This window comes from Scyliorhinus canicula, chromosome 4 (genome assembly GCF_902713615.1).
Source record: "Scyliorhinus canicula chromosome 4, sScyCan1.1, whole genome shotgun sequence".
NCBI classification, from domain to species: Eukaryota; Metazoa; Chordata; class Chondrichthyes; order Carcharhiniformes; family Scyliorhinidae; genus Scyliorhinus; species Scyliorhinus canicula.
This window is the reverse complement of record NC_052149.1, coordinates 9,594,216-9,619,360: the sequence shown is the minus strand read 5'-3', so window position 1 is coordinate 9,619,360 and position 25,145 is coordinate 9,594,216.

The window sequence follows — 25,145 nt, the reverse complement described above, 5'->3', positions numbered from 1 at the left end:
TGTAGCTAGTACAGGATAGCAGGGGAGCACTATGACCCGAACATAACGGACAGCAATGCCAGATGGGGATTGCAGTTTCCAGGGAAGGACCTGGTGGATTTTGGGGACACCTAGAAAGGTGTCATTTACACCTGTAAATGAAAGTGTTGGTGCCACATTGTCGCTCGTGGGGACTGGCTGCGGCATTTTCCTCACACAACGAGAGATTACACTCCAGAGGCACTTAATTGGTTGTAAACTGCTCTGGCCATCCTGAGCTTGTGAAAGGTGCAACATAAATAGCAGTCTTTCTTTTTTCAGACAGCCTGTGTGAGCTGAATAACAGAGTGCCGGCAATGACAGCTCAATTAACGATGGGGTGGGTCCATTATGAAGCTGGGTCAACTAATTAAACTGCAAGTGTTGTGATAGACAAAATGGGTTAATGAAAGGGAGCCATGACTAACATAATGATGGATGTAGGTGAAGGTGATGCAACATATATTATGTATTCTGACTTTCAGCAAGGTGCAGTGGAACTCTCACGGCAAAGGAGATGACTCCGGTGAGAAATTGGGATTAAAGATTCGTCTGACAATAGGGAACAGAGGGCGGTAGCTTTTTGCAGCTTATTCCATGCAAAGTATTCCTCGTAAGCTTGAGAGATTTAGTTGTTGTGTTAAATCACTTCAGCGCCACCAAATTGACAGATGTCCGTTGGCACAAACGTCTGACTGGAAGTAAAAGCAGCAATAACTGCTGATGGTCACAGACCTCTATGTAGGCTTTCCTTTTGACAGTGAATGTGGATACTGCCCGGGGTTAAACACTGATTGGAGCTTTAACTCTGCGATATGGGTTCAAGATAAGCTGACGCCGAGGAAACAAAATTACTCCAATTATTGCATCCATGTACCTCTATTGAAATGGATTTGAGCAGGGCAGCACGGTGGCGCAATAGTTAGCTCTGTTGCCTACGGCGCTGAGGACCCAGGTTCAATCCCGGCCCCGGGTCACTGTCTGTGCGGAGTTTGCACATTCTCCCTGTGTCTGCATGGGTTTGACTCCCACAACCCAAAGATGTGCAGGTTAGGTGGACTGACCACGCTAAATTGCCCCTTAATTTCAAGAAAAAAGAAATGGATTTGAGCAGTTTCTCATAGTTGAGCTCAGAAACAACAATCCACACTTGACACGTCAATGATGCTCGTGGTCAGAAACACCGCATGGTAGATAAGCGGTAGATTTTTTGACAGGCGTTAGAATCATAGAATGACTATAACACAGAAAGACGTCCTTCGACCCATCATGTGTGTGATAGCCCTCTGAAGGAACAATTCACGTAGTGTCACACATCTGCCTTTTTCTCCTGTTGCCCTGCAATTTTCTATTTAGACAATGGTCCAATTACCCACTGAAATGCCTCAATTGACCCTAAATCCACCAGAGTCTCAGACAGTAAATTCCAGGTCTTAACCATATGCTGGGTGAAAACACTTTTTCTCCTGACACCATTGTTTCTTTTGCCAATCACCGTATATCCTTCTGGTGCCCTCTGGTCCTGGATCCTTCCACCAATGGGAAGAGTTTCTCCATTTCTGCTCTGTCCAGAACCCTCATGATTTTAAATATCTCTATCAAATATCCCCTCACCCTTCTCTTCTCCAAGGAGAACAATCCAAACTTCCCCAATCCATCTGCTGCTGTTATGATCCCAGCTGATGTTAATGCCGGACTAGTCAAATCCCAGAGTGAATGCTAGTTTGCTAGATCCAAACGTTCTTTTGAGGACCTGTATTGGAAGGTTACTGAACAAATTCACAGGAGTCGGCTGAAGAACTTTTAACGCAAATAATAAAACGTTTGTTAAACCAGAAAAATGAACAATATTACACCAGACAAAAAAGACGAGAAAGATCTCAATGCAAACGTAAAATTCAAATTTACCACAGCAAATATCTTTATAGACACATACAAATTCAAATAGATAAAACAGTTTATCATATCTATCTTATACCCTAATATCCATGCTCAGTATGAGGAACATGAACAGGGGGCAGTAGTGAGAAGTGAATGAGGAGGATTCTGGGAGAAGTTAGCTCGCTCACCACAACTGAGAACGGGATCAAGGAGGACTCCGTTTCAAAGAACGGTAAACGCCAAACACGACATTGCTGTAGTGTTTTCCTCCCCTTGTCCTCCTGGAAACAAAAGAGAGAGAGAGAGCGAGAGAGAGCGAGAGGGGCTATTAGATAATTGTTTGCAGCTTATAAAAATCAGTAAGAAGTCTTACAACACCAGGTTAAAGTCCAACAGGTTTGATTCAAACACTAGCTTTCGGAGCACTGCTCCTTCCTCAGGTGAACCTGCGCTCCGAAAGCTCGTGTTTGAATCAAACCTGTTGGACTTTAACCTGGTGTTGTAAGACTTCTTACTGTGCTCACCCCAGTCCAACGCCGGCATCTCCACATCATATAAAAATCAGGGCCTCAATAGTGTGCATCACCTTGACCAGGAAAGATGGTAGGGACTCGGTAAAAGCTTATGATGTGTGTGGCATGCAAGATGTGGGAGGTTTTGGATCCATGAGACATCCAGGACAGTCACATCTACATCAAGTGCCAGAGGGGAGCAGTCCTTGAACAACATGTGGCTGATTTAGGTCAGCAACTCACTTCACTGCGCACCTACAAGAGTGTGAGATGTGGTGACCCTCAGACTAAATCACCACGAGTCAGCTCTCAAAGGGGAGAACAGCCTTTGGCCCTCTGGGACTGTGGCAACATTTACATTTATTTATTTGGATGAGGGAACTAATATTTCCAAGTTTGCCGATGACACAAAATTTGGTGAGATAGTGAATGATAAGGAGGACGTTAAGAGACTTCAAGGTGAGTTCGACAAGTCGCGTGAGTGGGCAAATGCAGTGTTACGTGGATAAATGTGAAGTTATCCATTTCGGATGGAGAAACGGAATGGCAGAGTATGATTCAAGTAGTGACAGATTGGGAAATGTTGATGTGCAAAGTTGTTGTGTTTGCTTTGTCTAAACCGGGATCTTTATTGAATTACACGTTGGTAAGACAGCGATTTGTTACAGAGCAAGTTATCATGGACTTTCTTTGTGCTTCTCTGGAACTGCACCTCGCGTGTCTGTTCACTTGTATGTCTCACTACCATCTCCTACAACCATCTGCTGATGGCCAGTTGTGTCTCCACTTATATGGGAGTCCCTGGTCATATGACCATTGTCTTGAGACCGCATGGATTGGATTGGATTGGATTTGTTTATTGTCATGTGTACCGAGGTACAGTGAAAAGTATTTTTCTGCGAGCTGCTCAACAGATCATGAAGTACATGAAAATAAAATAAAATAAAGTAAAATACATAATAGGGCAACACAAGGTACACAATGTAAATACAGAAACACTGGCATCGGATGAAGCATACCGGGTGTAGTGTTAATGAGGTCAGTCCATAAGAGGGTCATTTCGGAGTCTGGTAACAGCGGGGAAGAAGCTATTTTTGAATCTGTGCGTGTTCTCAGGTTTTTGTATCTCCTGCCCGATGGAAGAAGTTGGAAGAGTGAGTAAGCCGGGTGGGAGGGGACTTTGATTATGCTGCCCGCTTTCCCCAGGCAGTGGGAGGTGTAGATGTAGTCAATAGATGGGAGGTGGGTTTGTGTGATGGACTGGGCGGTGTTTTCGACTCTCTGAAGTTTCTTGCGGTCTTGGACTGAGAAGTTGACATACCAGGCTGTGATGCAGCCAGATAGGATGCTTTCTATGGTGCATCTCCACCGCCACCTACTGGTTGGAGGTCGTACACCTTCCACCTATGATATTGCTTACAGGCATACCACCACAAAAGCGACCTGGGTGTCCTTGTTCATCAGTTACTGAAAGCAAGTGTGCAGCTCTTGCAAGCAGTTAAAAAGGCAAATTAGTAGTCACGTTGCATTCCACATCGTCACTTTTTGTCTGTGTACAGTAAAGGGTTAACATCAGGAGTACCTGATTCTAACGTGACTACTGACATAACCGTGATACACTATCACATGACCAAGAGACTGGGATCTGGTGAGCAACAGAAGGACATCCTCGTGTAGAGTTACTGAGATAGGTTTGTAAATAAGCAAGAATTGTTCTTACAACTGACAGTCTCTGGTAGCATTCTTTAGGGTAACAGGCAGACCCTATAATTAAATTTAGACCCCAAAATCGAACCCAAGATCTCCTCATCTTCAAAATTTTAATGTTATTTATTTTCCCGTACCAGCCTCCCCGGACAGGCGCCGGAATGTGGTGACTAGGGGCTTTTCACAGTAGCTTAATTGAAGCCTACTCGTGACAATAAGCGATTTTCATTTTCGTCTTCCATCACCTTTTCAGGTGAAGTATTCCGTATCCTGTTAACCCTCTCAGATCTAGATCTTCTGACAATGGTTTTCGATCTATAATCCCCGGTTATTATCACCCCGAATGAAAATTTCAATAAAAATCTTGACGACAGCTCCTCCAACGATGATATTTCATCCGAACAAAGGTGCTCAAGATGATGATATACCAAAAGGAGTTGAACATTGTAATAGGAGTGACATCAAGCAAAGTTTCCATGAGTGGTCAGAGATTAATTGCCATAAGGCTCAAAGTAGCCTCCTCCAGTCAATATTAATAAACTGGCCAATCACTGCAACCCCTAACATCCCGAAGGACCAAAAACTGAACAACGTGATTGTGATGAACGGTATTAATAACTGCTGTAAACGGTACCTGACTTTTAATACCTTGCCCCTTTAAGAGGCTTGGAACCCTGGGGGACTCCGCCTCTGGCTACACCCCCAGGAAACGGTATATAGGATAAGGCTCCATGTGGTGAGCACACTTCTCTCGGATGCTGTTCAGTTCTCTGTAGATTAAAGCCTTTTGATTACCGACCTCGCTCTCGCATCGTAATTGAGGGTGCCTCAGTGATCTGAATTACTCAGGAGGATTTCTGTCATGGCGATTTGTCCTTTATCAGACCTGAAGTATAAATCTCTTTTTTGTCCCCTCATTCTTACTAACCCGTTGAGCGTTTCCCATATTTTCTGCTTTTCCGATTTGGTTCTCCAGCAGCCGTACTATTTTGCTTTTGTTGAAATGTTTATTTATGATGGGTTTATGGCCCAAATTATTTTCCCGGCTCGAAAGTGGGATTTGTTTTTCTGGTGTCCTTAGACAGTACAGAGGATGCTAGTGCCAGAGCTCACAGTGAAAGGATCCCTCCATTTAATTTTCCAGCAGCTCTGATCCCGGCCCATTGGAGAAGCTTGGGTCTGTCCTGGGATCCTCAAACATTCCTGGCAACTCGAACTGGGCAAAGTCTGGAATCAAGGCCAGCGCCCATTTGAATGTACAGAGCAGATTCACGTGTGTGCAACAGATAAATCTGCAGAGACTAGATTCACCGGTTACAGGCTGTTCCAAAATGATAGAATGCTGGTCCCTTTAAGGGCCGATAGGGTCGCATGATCCCCGGAAATCAACCAGGGTTAAGAGTGGGGGTTCACCCGAGCAAGTGCGGGCTTCTGCCTTCTTATCCAAATCCAATCCAGATCGATTCCAGATGTTGATTGACAATCACAAAGGTGCAAGGCTCTGCAAGGCTCTGCAAGGTGCAGTATGTTGCAAATAAACATCATCAATTGTTTCACACCTAGCAGGTGAGCCAAAGGTATTACATTGGCGACAAGGATAAAGCAGAGGACATGTGTCCCAAGACTGCGAGTACAGAACCCGTTGAGGTCAAAGTCAGGTTGCAAAGCCGAAATGCACGGCATGGGAAATACCTCTCTGCAGTCGATTAGGTCCCTTTGATGCTTCCATTGATTGGGGATTGGACACGGTATGTAGAACATCCACATCGTTATTTTTTGGTGAATGGAATAGAGGAGGAGGGGTTGAAGGTAATCCTTTTAAGCATGCGTGGGACCCAGGCCTCCAGACTTATCCGCAGCCTTTCATCCCGGAACGTGCCCGATTCCAGTTCATTCACGGAGATAGTGGACTTGGTGAAGGCACACTATCATCAAAGGCCCTCTGCCATCCTGCAGCATTTTAAATTTAATCAATGGGGAGAGCTCCAGGATAGCCCATTGCGAACTACATTACGAAGTTAAGGCAAATTGCGGAGCACTACGACGTTTGGGCCACCCTGAACGGTATGCTGACAGATCACTTATCTTGTGGAGTCGATAATGAGGCCTTTCAGAGATGGTTGTTAGCAGAGACAGACTCTAATTTAAAAAGGTGCTAGAGATAGCAATAGCAATGGAGAGCACAGGAGCATGCAGAATTTCAATTTCATAGAATTTACAGTGCAGAAGGAGGCCACTCGGCCCATCGAGTCCGCACCGGCTCCCTGAAAGAGCACCCCACCCAAGCCCACACCTCCACCCCATCCCCATAACCCAGTAACCCCACCCAGCACTAAGGGCAATTTTGGACACTAAGGGCAATTTGGCATGGCCCATCCACCTAACCCGCACATCTTTGGACTGTGGAAGGAAACCAGAGCACCCGGAGGAAACACACGCAGACACGGGGAGAATGTGCAGACTCCGCACAGACAGTGAGCCAAGCCGGGAATCGAACCTAGGACCCTGGAGCTGTGAAGCAATTGTCCTCACCACTATGCTACCGTGCTGCCAGTGGTGGAGCGATTAATCAGTTAGGGCAGGAAGCGGCAGGCAGCAGTGGCGCCAAAAGTGAAGACACTAGTTTTAAATGGGAAGCAAATATAGTAGCAAGCAGAGTTGAAAGATATTGGAGACTGAATGCTACACCAAGGGTTGAAGCAGAGTGTGACTGGTCCATGGATAATCTCTCCCCAGAAGCTTGCAGACTGAAGGAAGCAGAATGCCACAGGAAGGGGCACTCGAGACACCGGAGCAAGCTAAGGCAGTAGCACATCGAAAATACACAATGTAAAAGATTTCTCCACAGATGATATGAGTGTTATTTCATTGAAAGCCACATCCGCTACCCTAATCTTCTTCTTCTCCTTCGACAATCACTCACTAATGAGTATGTTTCGACCACCTAAGAAACTCCGTGTTGCTAGTCATGGATTCTCTGGAATATGAGTGTAAGCTAGCTAGTAATATAAAAGAAGATAGGAAAGAATTCTTTCAATATCATAAAAGGTAAAAATAGACATTGGATCACTGGAAAATGTGGCTGGAGAAGTAATAATAGGAAACAAAGAAATGGCACAGTTACATTGCATCAGTCTTCACGGTGGAAGACACCAGTGAGATGCCAGAGCTCCAGGAGAATCAGGGGGCAGAGGTGAGTGCAGTGACCATTACTAAGGAGAAGGTTCTGGGGAAAATGAAAAGTCTGAAGATGGATAAATCAGCTGGACCAGATGGACAACACCCTAGGGTTTTAAAGAGATAGCTGAGGAAATTGTGGAGGCATTGGTGAGGATCTTTCAGGAATAACTGGAGGCTGGAAGGGTCCAAGTGGACTTGAAAGTGGCTAATGTAACACCACTGTTTAAGAAGGGAGGGAGGCAGAAGGCAGAAAATTATGGGCCGGTTAGCCTGACTTCGGTCATTGGTAAGATTTTAGAGTCTGTTATTAAAGATGAGATCGCGGAGTATTTGGAAGTGAGTGGTAAAATAGGACTGAGTCAGCATGCCTTTATCAAGGGGAGGTCATGTTTGACAAATCTGTTAGAGTTTTTTGAGGAGGTAACAGGGAAGTTAGACAAAGGAGGACCAGTGGATGTGATTTATTTAGATTCCCAGAAGGCCTTTGGCAAGGTGCCGCATAGGAGACTGTTAAATAAGTTAAGATCCCATGGTGTTAAGGGTAAGATCCTGACATGAATTGAGGATTAACTGACTAGCAGAGGCTGAGAGTGGGGATAAAGGGGCCTTTTTCAGGATGGCAGCCGGTGACTAGTGGTGTGCCTCAGGGGTCTGTGTTGGGACCACAACTTTTCACAATATACATTGATGATCTGGAAGAAGGAACTGAGGGCACTGTTGCTAAGTTTGCAGATGATACAAAGATCTGTAGAGGGACAGGTAGTATTGAGGAAGCAGGGGGGGCTGCAAAAGGACTTGGACAGGCTAGGAGAGTGGACAAAGAAGTGGTAGATGGAATACAATGTGGAAAAGTGTGAGGTTATGCACTTTGGAAGGAGGAATGGAGGCATAGACTATTTTCTAAATGGGGAAAAGCTAAAGCAATCAGAAGCACAAGGGGACTTGGGAGTCCTTGTTCATGATTCTCTTAAGTTTAACATGCAGGTTCAGTCGGCAGTTAGGAAGGCAAATGCAATGTTAGCATTCATGTCAAGAGGGATAGAATACAAGAGCAGGGATGTACTTCTGAGGCGATATAAAACTCTGGTCAGACCCCATTTGGAGTATTGTGAGCAGTTTTGGGCCCCGTATCTAAGGAAGGATGTGCTGGTCTTGGAAAGGGTCCAGAGGAGGTTCACAATAATGATTCCTGGAATGAAGAGCTTGTTGTATGATGAACGGCTGAGGACTCTATGTCTGTACTCGTTAGAGTTTAGAAGTATGAGTGGGGATCTTATTGAAACGTACAGGATACTGCGAGGCCTGGATAGAGTGGACGTGGAGAGGATGTTCCCACTTGTCGGAATAACTAGAACCAGAGGGCGCAATCTCAGACTAAAGGGGTAATCCTTTAAAACAGAAATGAGGAGGAATTTCTTCAGCCAGAGGGTGGTGAATCTGTGGAACTCTTTGCTGCAGAAGGCTGTGGAGTCCAAATCACTGAGTGTCTTTAAGACAGAGATAGATAGGTCCTTGATTAATAAGGGGATCAGGGGTTATGGGGAGAAGGCAGGAGAATGGGGATGAGAAACATATCTGCCACTATTGAATGGCGGAGCAGACTCGATGGGCTGAGTGGTCTAATTCTGCTCCTTATGGTCTTATCATCTGACCCCTTTTAGGGGAATCGGCCGAAAGGGTCACAGATTCTGCTCAGAATTGATTCCGGATGCTGACCAGCAGCCATGAAGCTGCAAGACTCTGTAAAATAGTACGTTGTAAATAAACATTAGTTATTTCATACCTAGCTGCCGAGCCAAAGTTATCCCGGCTTCATTCCAGAATACCTATCATTATCAATGATATTCAGACTATTTTCATTAATCCATACAGTCCTGTATCATTGTTGAGTAGACCTGTAACCTTTAATCTACTGCTATAATTTTGGTGGTTAGCCAAAGATAGTCTCCATTTTGAGTTGGCGTACCTCAGTCAAAAGCATTTACTCCTCTGAGATAGGTACTTGGAATGGCATAGCGTACAAACTACAGACCAAGGGCAAAATTCTCCGACCCCCACAGGGTCGGGGAATCGCCCGGGGCCTTCGTAAATCCCGCCCCCGCCGTGACAGGAATTCTCCGCCACCCGGGAATCGGCGGGGGTGGGAATCGCGCCCCCCCGGTCGGCGGGCCACCCGCGGCGATTCTCCGGCCCGAGATGGGCCGAAGTCCCACTGCTGTCAGGCCTCTCCCGCCGATGTGGTTTAAACCACCTTTGTGCCGGCGGGAGCAGGCGGCGTGAGCAGGCCCCGGGATCCTGGGGGGGGGGGGGCGAGGGCCGATCGGACCCCGGGGGGTGCCCCCCACGGAGGCCTGGCCTGCGATCAGAGCCCACTGATCAGTGGGCGGGCCTGTGCCGTGGGGGCACTCTTTTTCTTCCGCCGCCGCCATGGCCTCCACCATGACGGAGGTGGAAGAGACCCCCTCCACCGCGCATGCGACGGTGGTGACATCAGCGGCCGCTGACACTCCAGCGCATGCGCGGACTCACGCCGACTGGGAGCCACTCCGGCGCGGGCCTAGTCCCTAAACGTGCGGTGAATTCCGCACCTTTGCGGAGGCCCGACGCCGGAGTGGTTGGCGCCACTCCGCTATGCCGGGAACCCCCGCCCCGCCGGGTAGGGGAGAATCCCGGCCCAAGTGTTGGAAAATGGGATTGGAATAGATAGGTGCTTGATAATTGGTGCAGATATGATGGGCAAAAGGGCCTCTTTTTGTATTTTTAATCACTATGACGATGAGTCAAAAGAGTTCAAATTCTGTTCCAGAGACTTGGGCAGAGAGTCGAAGCTGTCATGTCCAGTGCTGTACTGATGGAGTGTTGCATTGTTAGAGGCGCCACTTTTCATCCCTCTCATCCCAGTTTTGAATAAGGGCAGAGGCGGGGAGTTCCTCCCAGTGTCCTGGCCAATAATTACCCCTCCATCAACATCACAAAAAAAATCCGTCATTATCTCACTCACTGCCATTTATGGGAGCTTGCTGTGCACAGCTTGTCGGCCGGGTTCCCTACAAAGTCACAGTGATTACACTTCAAAAGCATTTTATTGGCTGTAAATCACTGTACAGCCTCATGAGGTTGTGAAAGGCGCTACGGCAATGTAGAGTCCTTTTATCTTTCGCCCTTAATTGAAACAGCGAGATGAAACCTTGCAAGAATTCTTATCTATGTCTACCACACCATTGAAGTGTTCCTGTAAATCAGCACTTTCATCATCACAGTGACCCCATACCAGAACAAATATTTCCTTCAAACGAATGTTCCCATTAACCACATACTCATTATCTGGTTTGGACGGCAGTACATTTCCATATTTAATGTAAGTATCAGGAAAAAAAGTTACAGGATGTCAGTCCCGCTGAAAAAGGTTTATGTTTGCCTAATGGGTCAGGGTTAATGCTGAAAGGCCGTGATGTTTTATGAGATGCTTGGACCAAGAATACATAACTCTGACTTGACAGTTCTGCTGAAGTTTGTATGTGATAGTAGATCTACGCACTCATAGAAGGGCATGCTCTAGTAGGCATTGTCTGTAATGATTAATCCACTCTTTAATTCTGAGAGACACTTTAGGGCTTTCTTTTGGCCATAATTACGTAGTTGGGGATAGCGGCCAAAGACTAATGTTGCATTGATCGTTTTTCATAAGAAAAAACCCCGCTTACAGCTCAGAACAAGCATGGGAGATGGAGAGAAATCAGCGCGAGATTGTTAGTCAGACAATTGCCGTTCTGAAGTGGAGACAAGTTTATTAATGCAATTTAGCTGTGACCACTTTCTTTTCTGCTCTCTCACCAGAGGTTATCATGATAGCTTGGGTATCCTGAGAGGGTTTCATTTGCTCGATGTTGCAGTGCATGGTATGAAATCCACTTCAAGGCAATTTCACATCAAATTGCACGCCACTTATCAATCACTGATGCGGAGGGCACTTTTTTAATATCTCTATGTGGGAGCGACACAAGTTGTCATTTGGAATGAAGAGAGCAAGATGTAAGACCATTATACATAGGTGATTCAGCACATCGATTCTGCTCCACCATTCAATGAGATCATGACTGATCTGATGTGATTATCCTAAACTCCACTTTCCCACCTTCTTCCCATAACCCTGGATTCCGTTACTAATTAAAAACCTGTCCATCTCAGCCTTCACAAAAAGTAACGACCCAGGGTGGGATTCTCCGACCCCCCCCCGCCGGGTTGGAGAATCCCCGGGGGCGGCGCAAATCCCGCCCCGCCACCCCGACGCCGGCTGCCATATTCTTCGACGCTGTTTTTCGGGTGGGGGCGGGATTCACGCAACACCGGTCGGGGGCTGTTGGCAGTGGCCCCCCCCCAGCAATTCTCCTGGCCCTGATGGGCCGAGCGGCCGTCCGTTTTTGGCCAGACCCGCCGGTGGGGGTTACGTATGGTCGCACATGGTGGGACCTGACAGGTAAGTCGGTGGGGGCGGTCCTTGGGGGGGGCGCAGGAGGATTTGACCCGGGGGGGGACCGCCCCCCCTCCCCCCCCCACGGTGACCTGGCCCGCAATCAGGGCCCACCGATCTGAGATCGGGCCTGTTCTGTGGGGGCACTTCTTCTGGCCTCTGTAGGGCTTCGCCATGACCAGCGCGGAGAAGAGAACCCCCTACACATGCGCCAAAATACGTCAGCGGTCTGCGCATGCGCGAGATGACGCTGGCCCTTCGTCGCATGCGCGAACTCGTGCTGTACCTTTGGCGCCGGCTGAAGTGTTGTCAACTCCTCCTGCGTTCACCTAGCCCCCGAGAAAGCTGAGAATTCCTCACGTTGGGGGCCCGTTGATGCCGGAGTCATTGGCTCCGGTTCTCCCGCTGGCATGGGGGCTTAGTCCCCAGAAGGGAGAATCCCAGCCCCAGTCTCGACAGCTCCCTGCGAGAAGAAATTCCTCCTCATCTTTGTATTAAATGGGCGGCCCCTTACTCTGAGATATGACCTCTGGTCCTGGACTCTCCCACACTGGGAGACAACCTCTCCGCATCGACCCTGTCAAGTTCACTGAGAACTGCACATGTCTCTTCTTTAAAAAAGCACCATGCATCCACCTTAGAGGGCCAACAAAGCCTTCGTTTAAAGTTTCATCTGAATGACAGAACTTCTGCCTGTGCTGCACCCCCTCATTACTGTTTTAAAAAATAGTAGAAAATTATCCTTGAAAGAGAAACTTTGCTCGTGCAAAGAAGACTCACTAGGTTTATCCCGGGTATGGAGAGATTTTCTTATGCGGAGAGGCTGAGTAGATTGGGAAGTACTCAAGAGCGAGCGTGGCAGTTCTCCCCAATGTCCTGGCCAATATTTATTCCTCAAACAACATCCCAAGGCAGATCATTTGACCATTATTACATTGCTGTTTGTGGGAGCTTCCTTTGCTATATTACAACACTATAAAAAGCGATTAGTTGGTTGCCACGCAATTTGTCATGGCGACAAGATACTCCTTCCTTTTCAGTCACAACATGACAAGTAGTTTAATTTTGGATCAGGTGTTGAATCTGCCTGGTCAGGTGCCTCCAATACAGCCAGGGAGTACTCCCTGTCTATTGGCCAAAGTTCCACCAATGGAAAAGTGCTTCAATGGTTGTGGAATCTTGCTGAGTGATTTAAATGGCATTTCAGCAAAGTTTAAGCAAAGTGCAGCGAGGGTGGGAATATTTGGTTTGCTACAGAAGAACCCCAACTGTTTGCCAAAGTACACCGTAGAATCATAAAACGTTCAATCACTGGAAGATCCATTTGGCCCATCAAACCTACAACAATAGTTACCTCCACTGAGATGAGGAGCTAGTTATGCACTCGGAGGGTTGTGGAGTTTCTAAATTCTCTACCCCAGACCAAACAATAGAGATAGATAAGTTTTTGGATATTAAAGGACATTGAGATAGTGAAGTGCTGCAGTCCTTCCTTTTGATTTCCCTTTGTTCCTATTTCCTTTAATTTTTTTGGTCCGGGGATCGTTAATTGAGATGGACCTTTCAGTCGAGCGGAGTACACACAGAATTCATGTTTCAAATAGCTTGACAACTGGAACATTATGTCAACAAGTTTTTTATTTGGGAAAGGAAATCGCAGACTTTCTGGCACCCAGCAGTTTGCTTAATTCCCATTAGATCGCGTCAAACATCCAAATGAAGACCTAAACTGCAGAAAGAAACTAACTGGATAATATCCTGCTGAAGTCAAATATCCCTATCTTTTATCATTCACTTTGCACCATCCTTTCCCTCTATGCTGCATGTGTGTTTATGTGAGTGTGAGTGCATGTGTGTGTACGTGCGTGTATATAGTGGGGCAAGTTAGAAAGAGGGGGGTGTGAGTTAGGTAGTAGTTAACCAGTTGTATTGTTGCCTATTTAATTCTAATTACTGTTAAATAATAAAAGATAATTTGTGTTAACATTTTCAAACCCGGTTGCTATACTTAATCGGGATCAAACCAAAGACATTGGGAGGGGGATTTTCCGACCCGCCATACTTGTTTTTAGGTGCTGTGCGCCCCAGCCGGTAACGGGATCCCCACGCCGACGGGAAATCCTCGGGCATGAGTGCGTTACAGCAAAGGAACAAGCCCTTTGGCCCTCCAAGCCTGCACCGAACATGTTGTCCGTCTGAACTGAATCTCCCTGACCCTTCCGGGGACCATATCCCTCCATCCCCATGTATTTGTCAAGACGCCACTTAAAAGTCACTATCGTCTCTGCTTCCACCACTTCCCCCGGCAGCGAGTTCCAGGCTCCCACCGCCCTCTGTAAAAACCTGCCTCGTACATCTCATTTAAAACTTGCCCCTCACACCTTAAACCTATGTCCCCTTGTAATTGACTCTTTCACCCTGGGAAAAAGCTGGATATTATCATGTTTGTGTGTGTGTATAAATATATTTATATGATTTGATTTTCATTTTTAACTGCGCCAACCGTTTTGGAATCATGTTAAAATATAACTTACGCGCACAACGCACAGATACTCTGGTTGAGATAAAGTGGATGTGACTCAATGATTGACCATAAAGGAACATTGAAAGGCCATTACTCTCCTGGCAGTTGTCCAGTTTATTTGCCTTTTGCTTTTTCAACGCAAATGAAAGCAGAGAATCAGATACTTGCTGACGTGACCTGAACCGGTGAGGTGGATATTGGGGGTGCGCCCTTGACATGGATAAACAATGAGTTACCAACAAGTGGTTCCCCCCACCCCCCCCCCGCCTCCCACTCCTCTCTGGAGAACTGAAGGATGCGTAGCAGGACTAAAGGAAACAAAGACTCATACAGCTTACCTTGAAGAATAACAATGGAAAATAAACAAGCTGTTACAGCAGTGAGAAACGCGTGCAAACTGTGTTTATTTGTTCTTTCCAACTGAGCCACTGCACCGTGCACACAAGGGGGGGTGGGGGTGGGGGACAGAAAAAAAAGTTTTTCAACTAAGCAGAGTAAAATGCAAGAACCACAAAAAGGGATATCGGTTTACGATTCCCAAAGTCAGAGTTCATGGAGGAATTTTTTCACATCGGAGCTTGAGTTCGGCTGGCTGAGGACAGGGATTCCGTAGAATCCTTACAGTGCACAATGAGGCCTTTCGGCCCATCGAGTCTGCATCGACCGTCCAAAAGAGTACCCCACCCAGGCTCACTGTTTCCTCTCCACCTGTAACCCTGCGCATTGATCATAGCCAATCCACCGAACCCGCACATCTTTGGACTGTGGGAGGAAACTGGAGCACCCGGAGGAAACCCACGCAGACAGTGGGGAGAACTTGCAAACTCCACACAGACGGTCACCCAATGCCGGAATTGAACCCGGGTCCCTGACATTGGGAGGCAACAGTGCTGAACACTGTGCCGCCGTGCCACCCATTTTAGAGTTCACTTTATGGTTGGTAATAATGCCAACTGTAGGTGAAGTAGGTACCCAGAGATTGAGTCAGTTCTACTGGCAATGGTAGGAAATATTCCATCAGAGACTGGAGCTCTGTTTCTTGGGGATGGAGGGGGGGGAGGGATTCTTTAGTTGAATATTAAATATAGATTGCCTAAGATGCCAAAAATGTAATGCTAAAAGTGTCCAAAAGGACAGAAGCTTCAGTCATGTGGCATGGCTCATTAATGATTAATTGCAGCTTATAGGTGAGTTTCCCTGCTTCTGGCCAGAATTCCATTGTTCCTCCTTCGGAGAGAGAGGAGATGATTGTCATCATGTGTTCCAGTACAATGAGTTTTGATCTCACTCCTTTGTGATAGTTCCGGTTGGGGAGCCAGTTTGTCTGTGCTTCCTCTGCCTTCCATTGAGTACAAGGGGTCTGTACAATGAGGTGTACCAATTCCACAGGCTGAGGGAAGAACCATTTTCTCCTTGCAACTCCTGGTAGTAGCTTCCAGAACAAAGGGCCAACCATGTAATCATATGACTTACAACAGCCATCTCTTCTGGTTTGAGCAGAAAGTCCATTTTTTAAATGTGGCAAAATAATACAGTTGCAGGTGTCTTTTCATTTCTGACGGACCCAACAAAACGTAATAGTCCACCACGCTAGCCAATTAATCATCAGGCAAATGCAGCTTTTTGTAATAACTGCAGATGTCATTAATTTGTGAATGTTATATTTTTGGCCACTGAAAATGTTATGCATAGTTCTCCAAGTGATGCTCGGTATAAAGGTGCAATACATCACCACATTTTCCACATTTAACTCTGGCTTTGTTTTCTCTCTGTGCCATCCCTGTGTCAAATATATTGATTAAGAGTTGCAACTCTGTGGAACAAGAAACCATTTGCAATGTTTTTGTTTTGCAAATTTAGAGTACCCAGTTACTTTTTTTTCCAATAAAGGGGTAATTTAGCGTGGCCAATCCACCTAACCTGCGCATCTTTGGATTGTGGGGGGTGAAGCCCACGCAGATGTGGGGCGAACGTGCAAACTCCACACAGACAATAACCGGTGCAGGGATCGAACCCGAGCTAACAGTGCCATAGGCAGCAGTGCTGCCCAACCATTTGCAATGTTGCTAGCAGGTAGAAGTTTTCAGTTCCTCCATGTCCCTTAAGCACGTTGCTGTAACACAGAAGACTTTGTGCAACTCGGTAGCATAGTGGTCAGCACAGTTGTTGCACAGCTCCAGGGTCCCAGGTTCAATTCCCCACCTGGGTCACTGTCTATGTGGAGTCTGCACGTTCTCCCCATGTCTGCGTGGGTTTCCTCCGGGTGCTCCGGTTTCCTTCCACAGTCCAAAGATGTTTAGGTGAGGTGAATTGGCCATTCTAAATTGCCCTTAGTGTCCAAAATGGTTCGGTGAGGTTACTGGGTTACGGAGATAAAGGGGATAGGGTGGAGGTGTGGGGATTAAGTAGGGTGCTTTTTCCAAGGGCCGGAGCAGCCTCGATGGGCTGAATGGCCTCCTTCTGCACTGTAAATTCTATGATTCTATGTATCACTGTTAATCATGTGTCTCCTGTGGGCAGGTATTAAAGCTGCAGGGTGACCTCCTGATGCTCCTGGAAAGGTATAGATTCACAGGATCCCTTCAAGGCAGAAGGAGGCCACTTGGCCCATTGAGTCTGCACCGGCCCTTGGAAAGAGTAACCCAGTAACCCCACCTAAACGTTTGGACACCAAGGGAAAATTTAGCATGGCCAATCCAACTCACCTGCACATCTTTGGACTGTAGGAGGAAACCAGAGCATCTGGAGGATCCCACCCTGTCACGACCAGAAAGTGCAAAGAAGGTCGGAATTGAACCCGGGTCCCCGGAGTTGTGAGGCATCAGTGCTTAACCATTGTGCCACTGTGCTGCCCTCGGATCCAGCTTGGATCCTTGCTGTTCGCTGCAGGTTAGCTGGTGCCAGGGCTGGTTGGGGCCCTCCTAAAACAACATGGCCTTACTTCTCCGGTCTCTCTAATCTTCCAATTGAGCTACACAGAAGACCAATGGTAGTGGTTTGCATTTCTTCAGTAACCCTTGTTGGAAGTACAGTTCATTGCACATTTTGTACCGCAGCTCAAAGCAGAGATGACAGACCAACTTACACGGAGGGATGGGGATTTTCCTTCCCCCATTGCTGCTGGTAGGGAACGCAGGAGAGGGCGGAGAATCGAGGGGCTGCCACAAAATGGCTTTTACACTGGCGGGATTTCGCCACTCTATTGCCCCTGCTGACATAATTATCAGGTCGTCCCGCTGTAACTTCCCCCTCCCCCACAGCAGCACGATGTCACATTGGCAGGATATACAACAGGTTTTTAGAAATGGGGGAAGTGGCAAGCAGAACCCGCCAAGGGGCGCACAGGTAAGCGCATCCCCACAGAGGTGAGAATATCATGCCCGGGCAGTACCCCGGCACTGCCAGTTGACCGTAGCGGAGGTGCAGGGGGTTCCGTGCCTCCGGTGGGAGGGATTTCGTGGTGGGGGTGGGGGTGGGGGGGGGGGGGGGGGGGGGGAATCCATGACGGATGGGTGCTCCCTCATTCAACTTTGATCTTTCTGGCATCGGAGCACCCTTTGGAGCCTCCCCACACTGGCTGTCTCACCTTCTAGAGACAGGGACAGCTGGACCTACGAGAGAGACGTCTACAGGGGCAGCGAATAAGTACAGAGCGAGGGCTCGGAGCCTTCACTCAGCTTGCGCAGATGGAGACAGGTGGATCTGCGAGGGGCAACTCTACTGGGGCAGCGGGCTGAGTTTGAAAAACAATTCAGGACTGACATAACAGGAAAATGGTAAACTCATTGATTGGTGAGAAGCTGCTAATCGGAATTGTGTTTAAACAGCCTCAAATTAAAAAACGGACCATTTAATAAAGAAGTAGCTCCTTGAATTTTAGTGTGAACTCCAGCAATAGGAAAGTAAAGTTAAAGCAAGTCAAAGCGAAATAAGGTAATTTAGTAAACAAAGTCAGATAAGGTTAGAGAGCGGAGCCGCGAGGATAAAGGAGTGCGAATAAAGAGGATAATCACAGCTCAAGGGTCCCAGGTTCGATTCCCTGCTGGGTCACTGTCTGTGTGGCGTCTGCACGTTCTCCCCGTGTGTGCGTGGGTTTTCTCCGGGTGCTCCGGTTTCCTCCCACAGTCCAAAGATGTGCAAGTTAGGTGAATTGACCATGCTAAATTGCCCTTAGTGTCCAAAACAAAAATGTTAGGTGGGGTTACTGGGTTATGGGGATAGGGTGGAGGTGTGGACTTAGGTAGGGTGCTCTTTCCAAGGGCCGGTGCAGATTCGATGGGTTAAATGGCCTCCTTCTGCACTGTAAATTCTATGATCTATGATATCTCCATTTAAGTGATACTCTGCTCTTTTGTTCTCCCTTCCAAAATGAACAACTTCACATTTTCCCACATTATATTCCATTCCTAACAGGATTATCAGGGTAGATTCAGAAAGAGTGTTCCCGATGGTGGGGGAGTCCAGAACTATGGGTCATAGTTTGAGGATGAGGGGTAAATATTTTAGGACTTGATGTGTTAGGTAGGTTGGTTCATAGAATTTACAGTACAGAAGGAGGCCATTCGGCCCATCAAGTCTGCCCTGGCTCTTGGAAAGAGCACCCTACCCGAACCCACACCTCCACCCTATCCCCATAACCCAGTAACCCCACCCAACATTAAGGGCAATTTTGGACACTTTGGGCAATTTAGCATGGCCAATCCACCTCACCTACACATCTTTGGACTGTGGGAGGAAACCGGAGCACCCGGAGGAAACCCACGCAGACACGGGGAGAACGTGCAGACTCCGCACAGACAGTGACCCAAGCCGGGAATCGAACCTGGGACCCTTGAGCTGTGAAACAGTTGTGCTAACCACAATGCTACCGTGCTGCCCTTTCAACGTTGACTACAACTGGATGCAGGGAAGCTAGAAACAAACGTCTGACACAGGAGATGATCCAACACTGTTTTATTTAACTATGGACTGCTGTACATGTTCAGCTGTGGGTTGACACTCTACTAATCCAACTGAGGACCTCTTACTGGCTTGACCAGACTTACTAGCTACCGCATGGTAATAGTGCTGACTAACTTGTGCACTCTGACTGTCTCAGTAGCTGGGTCCTGAGAGAGGGAAAGTCTTAATTCCTGTGGGCTTTATAGTGGTGGTGTCCTGTCTGGTGATTGGTTGTTCTGTGTTGTGTGTTCATTGGTCATCCTGTGTGCCAATCACTGCCTGTCTGCATCTCATTATATACATGAGTGGATATTATGACAGGACTGAGGTGAGGAGGAATTTCTTCAGCCAGAGAGGGGTGAATCTGTGGAATACAATACCACAAAAGGTAGTTGAGGCAAAAACATTGTGTAATTTCAAGAAGGAATTAGATTTGGCTCTTGGGGCTAAAGGGATCAAGGGATATGGGGGGAAGACGGGATCAGGGTATTGAACTTGATGGCCAGCCATGATCATAATGAATGTCTGCGCAGGCTGGAAGGGCCAAATGGCCTCCTCCAGCTTCTGTTTTCTGTGTATTTTTCTATTTTCTATTTTTGTTTGCCAACGTTTTGCCCACTTACAGAACCTATCAATGTCTATTTGCAAACTGTCTGTATCCCTCCTGTAACTTTCCCTTCCAATTATTTTTGTGTCATACGCAAATTTGGCTACAGTACCTTTGCTTCCTTCCTCCATGTCATTAATATGTATTGTAAACAACTGCGGCCCCAGCACTGATCCCTGTGGAACCCCACTAGTTACAAGTCACCACCATGAAAAAGAAACCCTTATCCCCACTCGCTGTTTTTCTGCCCATTAGCCAATTCTTTATCGATGTCAATATACTACCTCCAGCACCATGGGCTCTTACCTTATGACTTAACCTTTTGTGACATACCTTGTCGAACGCCTTGAAGTATTTTTATTATGTGGTCACTGTTATAATGTAGCAAATTGACTTACATAAAAACAGCAATTCTTTGGCTAGACTGAGCTGCGACACTTCCCAATAGCATGAAATCTGCAGCAGAATTGCTAACTCTTTTGCCTCCTGTGGAACAATAAGAAGCTTACCAATTGCCTGCTGTTTGCCTTTTCGATTTAACAGCGCCTCCTTTAATTCTCACTCACTGCGCATTGGAATCCTCTCCGGGGGATTCTTCTGTTGGGAATATTAAATTGTCTGCGATCAGGTGAATATTTGCTTTATGACTGTACTGTGAAATTAAGTTTTAGGCGTGTGTTGCCTACGTTGTAATTTTGCAATTCAATATAATGTTATTTCATGTGACAAAAAAGTGCATCTCAAATTCCACGGAAAGTCATTATTAAGTGCAAAGAACAATATCCACGCAGGGAAGAGTTGAATGCTGCCCTATTGAGACAAAATGCTGATTTGAAGAGTTGATTCGTTCAAACAGATCCTGCCACTCTGACGCATAATTGTTGTCAAGGGCAACCTGCAAGATTCAGAAAAGTGGTAACTCTGGAATGGAAGGAAACAAAATCTAAGAGCTGTTGCACATCCAACAGGTTCAGTTTCCACTTAAGGTCTGAATTTCAAAAGAGCAGTTGGCAACGCATAAAATATTCACTGTAAAGTTGAGGGGTGTGTCTCAGTTTAATTCATGGCTTTGCGCTGGCTACTATACTATGCTCCATGGGGCTTCACAGCATTTGTCTGACCCTGATGGGATCCCCTTAGTCCTATTCTTGAGAAGCTAGCAGGAGCAGGAACACCATTCCTGTCATTACAGGAACACCATTGGTTGATGCCAGTCTGGGTTTATGTCCCCCCCCCCCCCCCCCCCCCCCCCACCCCAGCCTTTTCCCAGCCTTCCCATCCACAGCCAGCACCGTCTGACAGGAGGCCTGTCTCATTGGTGGAGTCCTGACTGCCAAGCCCATGTTAGGCCACAACAACCACCCCTTTTCTCTATATATATGTTTCTGGGGCATACCTCTTCATTCACCTGAGGAAGGAGCAGTGCTCCGAAAGATAGTGATTTGAAACAAACCTGTTGGACTTTAACCTGGTGTTGTAAGACTTCTTACTGTGCTCACCCAAGTCCAACGTCGGCATCTCCACATCACCCCTTTTGATGTCACAGCTTACCCCCTCTGATCAAATGAGGCCCCCAAGCCCAATTTAGCCTGTGTCTGAGACAAACCCAGGCTTGCCCAGTAGACGAGTCCCCAGACTCGCTATACGCTTTTGTCAATGGCTTAAAGACCCCCCCCCCATCGTTGCAAGAGGGCGACATCAGGCACTTTCAGTCTTTGAGCACAGCACAGTCAACAGTGAGGGAATGGGGATGGCACGGTGGCACAGTGGTTAGCACTGCTACCTCACAGCACCAGGGACCCCTGTTCAATTCTGGCCTCGGGTGACTGTGCAGAGTCTGCACGTTCTCCCTGAGTCTGCGTGGGTTTCCTCCGGGTGCTCCGATTTCCTCCCACTGTCCAAAAATGAGCAGGCTAGGTGGATTGGCCATGATAAATTGCCCCTTAGTATCCAAAAGATTAGGTGGGGTTATGGGGTTACAGGGATAGGACAGGAGAGTGGGCCTAGGTTGGTGCAGGCTCCGATGGCCGCTTTCTGCACTCTAGGGATTCTATGATTCTATGAATGGTTGGAATTTTCGAGCAAATAGAGGAGTATCTTGAAGAACCCAGTCTGCCTTTTGCCTCTGTACTGGTCAAGTGGCTGTCACAATGTGATTATTTCATGCTGTTTTATGGAGCTGTGTTTCCTCTTTCTCATGTAGCATCTGATAGGTTGAGCACCTCTAGGGTGAAATTGGGCACAAAATCATATACCCCCAGTGTAGCATGAGGGATGAACTGTCTCTTCAAATCAACGGATGCAAAGTTGGCTGGCTACATTGAAGCATGTAGATGTCAAGCTCGAGTAACATTGCATGAATGCTTAACGTCTTGGTGACTTGTTCCTCTGCCTACTATTTCAACAGAGGCAGGAGGAAGATGGGAAAAGTCACAGTCATTGTCACGTCAACTTTAATCAGCTGTTACAACATCAGAACTGCTGTAGAGGCAACTTTATGTCTCCCATTTCAGAGCTGGCATTAAGGATGGCAAACTTGATTGATAAATGCAAGGTTAATCTGTCCATTGATGGCTCATCTTTTCCATCAAGCATCTGATTAATCCTTTCAACCTTGGCTGTAATCTCTTCACAGCCAATTTTTCTTTGTAATTGCTTATTTTGTTCAGAGAGTATAACCACTGTTTCACAGGCCTTAGCCAGACTCAAATAAAAACAAAGTGACCTTAGAGCAATCAGGGTTCACCAATGAAGATATAAATACTTTCTGAAATCATTAATAACTCTCAGTGTGATAAAAATGCCAGCCTTATGTCAAAAAGGTATTTGGTGAAAGGTTTTTGAACATTCTTTTATTATTACAAGAGATGTGAGCATCATTGGCAAGGTCAGTATTTATTGCCCATTCATATTTGCCCTTGGGAAGATGGCGGTGAGCTACCTTCTCGAACCGCTGCAGTCCACGTGGTGTAGGGGAGGCGGTGGCATGAACACCAAAGAATTACACTGGAGACTCAGGTTCAAATCCCACCACTGCAGATGGTGAAATTTGAATAATTAAAAAAAAAAAAATCTGTAATTAAAAGTTGAATGACCATGAAACCATTGTCGATTGGCGTAAAGGAAAACACCCATCTGGTTCACTAATGTCCTTCAGGGAAGGAAATCTGCTGTCCTTACCCGGTCTGGCCTACATGTGACTCCACGCCCACAGCAATGTGGTTGACTCTTAACTCAAGGGCAATTGGTGATGGGCAATAAATGCTGGCCCAGCCTGCAACGCCCACATCCCATGAACAAATAAAAAAAATGGTACACCCACAGTGCTGTTAGGGAGGGGGCTCCAGGGTTTTGACCCAGCGAAAGTGATATAATTCCAAGTCAGGATGATGTATGGCGTGGAGGTAATAATGTGCCAACACACTTGATGTCCTCGCACAGGAGTGATGTCCCTTTACTTTGAGAAAGGGTATTGGGCAGGCAAATGCATCTGGCAAAGGCTTGGTGATTTGCTACAGTGCATTTTGAAGTTAATTTGCAGCAAATCACCAAGGCTTTACCAGATGCATTTGCCGGCCCAAGGCCCAAGATGACACGTGCAGTCGCCCAATGGTGAAGACCCAGGTTCAAATCCTTTGAAGTTCATTACAAATCTGGAATTAAGAGTCAATTGTTGATTGTTGTAAAAACCCATCAGATTCACGAATTAAGGAAATCTGCCATCCTTACCTGGTCTGGCCCACATGTGCCTCCAGATCCATAGCAATGGGGTTGACTCTAAAAATGTCTTCTGAAATGACATGGCAAGCAATTCAGGGCCAATTAGGGTGGGTAAGAAATCCTGGCCCAGCCAGCGACACCCACATCCCAAGAATGAGTTAAAAAACGGCTTTTCATCAAAGTCAAAGCCCATGAAGTAAAAGGGACAGTGGCGACATGGATACACAGTTGGTCGAGTGACAGGAAACAGAGATTAATGATGAATGGTTGTTTGATAGACTGGAGGAAGGTACATGGTACATAAGAACATAAGAACTAGGAGCAGGAGTAGGCCATCTGGCCCCTCGAGCCTGCTGTGCCATTCAAAAAGATCATGGCTGATCTTTTGTGGACTCAGCTGCACTTTCCGGCCCGAACACCATAACCCTTAATCCCTTTATTCTTCAAAAAACTATCTATCTTTACCTTAAAAACATTTAATGAAGGAGCCTCAACTGCTTCACTGGGCAAGGAATTCCATAGATTCACAACCCTTTGGGTGAAGAACTCCTAAATCTACTTCCCCTTATTTTGAGGCTATGCCCCCTAGTTCTGCTTTCACCCGCCAGTGGAAACAACCTGCCCGCATCTATCCTATCTATTCCCTTCATAATTTTAAATGTTTCTATAAGATCTCCCCTCATCCTTCTAAATTCCAACGAGTACAGTCCCAGTCTACTCAACCTCTCCTTGTAATCCAACCCCTTCAGCTCTGGGATTAACCTAGTGAATCTCCTCTGCACACCCTCCACTGCCAGTACGTCCTTTCTCAAGTAAGGTACATGGGGGTTCCCCAAGGATTGGTATTCACCTTTCTTGATGTATTACTGGTGTGCAGGGGACAATCCCAAAATTTGTAGACACTCAAAACTGTACAGGTACCGTGTCTGAAGTCTAGTTATCTGAAAAACAGCGGTGTATAAAGTGGACCACGCAAGAACTCTATGTGTCATTAAATGAGTGAATAAATAACTGGTTTGTTTGGGCAGTTGCTGTATAGTCAAGTCATTATCCATTTTGCACACACCGTTGTTTTCCATACTCTGAGTGTTCAGAGCGACTTTGGAACCCCCCCACCGCCCCCACCACCCAACCCAGCTTGCAAAGGTTTGGAGAGTTGCACTTCTCCATCTTGAATGTTTCTCTGGTGTTTGATTAACCCAAAGTGAACACAGTTGTGGCGTTACCAAAGCACTATTCAGCTTCAGTGCGCTTGCCTTTGAATTAGACTTGGTCGCTGTCAGTCTTCATCTAACTACATTACAGTGTAGCGGGCTGGTGTGTCTCAGTTGGCTGGGCAGTTGGTTTGTGATGACGAGCAAGGCCAACAGCGTGGGTTCAATTCCAATATCCCCTGAGGTTATTCATGAAGGCCCCGCCTTCTCAAACTTGCCCATCACCTGAGGTGTGGTGACCCTCAGGTTAAATCACTTCGCTCTCCCCCTCAAAGGCGACAGTAGCTGTTCAGTTCACAGGAGCAGCCACACAGGAAGCATGGACATCAAATGGTTTATTTACAGAGGCACGAAAATGCCATATACACAG